The sequence below is a fragment of the Curcuma longa genome, chromosome 19 (assembly GCF_044706935.1).
Source record: "Curcuma longa cultivar G26 ecotype Majalengka, Jawa Barat chromosome 19, ITB_CL_G26_1.1, whole genome shotgun sequence".
Classification (NCBI taxonomy): Eukaryota; Viridiplantae; Streptophyta; class Magnoliopsida; order Zingiberales; family Zingiberaceae; genus Curcuma; species Curcuma longa.
In genome coordinates, this window is record NC_133879.1 from 7,490,302 (window position 1) to 7,493,319 (window position 3,018).

Sequence of the window (3,018 nt, forward strand, 5' to 3'; positions counted from 1 at the left end):
TGCATTAACTTTTTATAGAGACAAAATAAATTGGCAGCAAAAGGCTAGCCTCTCTCGGTTTAACATCTGCAATTGTTCGAAAAGGATAAGCAGTTAATCAAAGAACAGTCGCAATGAGTTCTGGTCAATGGAAACGACTTGAAGCCAACGGGGAGGATAAAGACCCAGATTGCACGATAAATTTACCAATTGGCGCAGCACAAGTTGTTGAATCTTTCAAGCAAAAACAAAATTATATAGACAAGAAAAAACAGCTCACGCAATTGAAACAAACCATAGTTGTAAAGGAGTGGTGATATGGCTATATGATACAACTTCAATTTTACAGATAGCCCTAGAAGAAAATGGCACAACCAAACGACAGCTAATTAAAATATCCAAAAAATAACAGTATTTGTATTTTTAATTTTTACCTGGCGGAGGAAAAGGACAAGGAATAGAGCCGATCTCTGCCAACACAGCCGAGCACAGGTACTCTCTCGTTCAGAGGCTGGACGCGGTGGCGGAGGAAGCGGCATGGGCAGCGGAGTGGACGTGTGCCGCATCGCGCCCACCGACCCCGACGAAGGACTTGGCAGATTCTGGCGGCATGGTGAAGCGGGTGGAGAAGTCGCGGAACCCCGTGTACTCCCCCTCCTCGGGTGGGAAGCTGCCCCCTCCTCGGGGCTGCCCTCATCGAAATTGAGGGAGTAGCTCGAGGGATCGTACTGGAACCTCGCCGTCCCCATCCTTCCCCACCCGCGGCCGCCGCTGCGGTTGCGGTTGAAGCGGCGGATAAAGGTTTTCCACCGCGGCCCGGCCACCAACTCCGACCATTCCCGCACTTTCATTACCGCTCCCACCACCCGGTTCCACCACCAGCGATCGTCTCCGCCGCCGACATCGACGCCAGAGTGGATCCGCTCCCACGACTCAGGGACGAAGAAGCAGCAGCAGTAGCGGCGGCGGTGGCGGTCAGTGAACATGGCGTTGTTGGCTTCCAGCGAGGGATCGTCGATCGGTTCCATGGGATCTCCCTCGGCTCTAATGGACTATCGAATCGACCTGATGAATCGGGGAAAGTATGAATGATTGGAGAGAGATGATTATTGGAGCTAAAATAGAGAGGAAGCAACGTTTTTGGTATTCTCCAACATCGCCTCGCCGTCTTGGTCACTAATCACTATCGAGACTGGGCGGATAGTGTAGATAGGAATGGCATATCTAAAAGAACATAAGTAAGTAAGTAACCATTACAAGAAAAAAGAAAAAATAAAAATAAAAGTAGTGGCTATGCAGGTATAAGAGGGGAAATGGCTACTGGAAAAAAGGCGAACTCAAACTCAACATGGTTGGGCTCGAAGACAAACTGGTAAATATAATCAATCAAAAACTATATGTAAAAAACCAACTATTCAGAAAATTAAACCACTAGTTAACTAAATGTAATCATATATATATATATATATATATAACAAATTTAATCAAAACTAATAAATAGCTTATAAATTTAAAAATAAATATTTAAAATACTGTAAATTAAATTATAAATTTTTTCTTAAATAAATTATAAATTTTAAAAAATGATAAATATATATTTTAAAAATATATAAATTTAAATACTCTAGTAGAATATTAAATTTTAAATGATAATAATATTTAAAATATATAAAATTTTAGAAAGTTATAAATTTTAAAATTGTAAAAATATAAAATCTGTTTTTAAAAGTGATTATTTAAATTAAAAATCTGTAATTCTAGATTACATATATTTATTAAATTAAAAATTAAGAAAAATGATTACGCAACAATTGTAGTCAAAATTAATATTTGACTAATTTTAACTAAAAATTATTATTATTTTATTTCTATTTCCGTTTTTGGAAAAATAATTTACTATTGAACTTCTCAAATTTGTATCATTTTAATCTTTATTATTATTTTTTAAAAATTTTATGATATTTTTAATTTATAAACATTTTAATATATATATATATATATATATACACACACACACATATAGATTTAGATTTATAGCTTGTACAATTTTAATATTTTAAAATAATATATATTTCATTATCAAATTTTAAAATTTATAAAACTTTACTGTTTAATTTAAAAAATTATAACATTTTAAACTCATAAACTAATTATAAAATTTATTATATCATTTTAATTTCTATTAAAATTTTTAAAAATAATTATATATTTTAAATCTATAACTTTTTTAAAAAATTATAACTTATTTAATATTATATAAATTTATGACAGAATTGTATATGACTTTACTAATATTAATTAGACAATCAATCTAATTTTGCATAGGAAGGTACTAGTGCAGCGACTTAATTAGGCAAATTTAATAGAAAATTAAGATGAGACGTCCTCTTGGTTTTAATAATTCAACGTTGACTGCAGAAACTTTTTTTGATAACTTTAAGAGATCACACTCTGTAAACAACAATCATAATCATTGTTAAGTGACTCTTATCTCAAATCTCTGCATTCATTAGGCAGATTTGAAACTTTGAAGCAACCCTCTGGGTTGGAGACAGCTAGCCATTTAAATCTTTGAGGGAGGGATACTCGTGAATGTCCCATATCTGGTTGCTTTTGTTTCTTTCAAAGACAACCAATGAGAAAGATACTTTGTGAGCTCACATAAGTTTTCACATGCTCCGATTTCAGAATGTTTCCCTAGATTCCAAACAGAATTTTCTATCTCGAAAGGAAACCCAAGTTTTTAAGTTTCAGCAGCATAATTCAGCTCATATTGTACATTCATGAAAATCCAGACAAATAAAGAGAAACAAAACCACAAGAAAGTAAACATAGAAACATTAGTTAAAACCATCTCCGCAGGACGCTCTCCTAAAATCATCTGCCTCCTCCTAAGTATAACATAAATGTGTCATATCTTTTTGTTGTCATAGTGAAAATATAAATTAGTATATATAATGTATGAATGAGTGTAGAAAAAAATGATAGGAAGACTTAGAAAATTTACTTGGTTCAAAACTCTTGATTTCTATTCCATGA

General features: G+C 33.8%; 1 pseudogene; it reads right to left on the reverse strand.

Moving 5' to 3' along the window:
• Nucleotides 1–257: 257 nt before the first annotated feature.
• Nucleotides 258–1,173, reverse strand: LOC141812664 (uncharacterized; annotated as a pseudogene).
• Nucleotides 1,174–3,018: the final 1,845 nt, after the last annotated feature.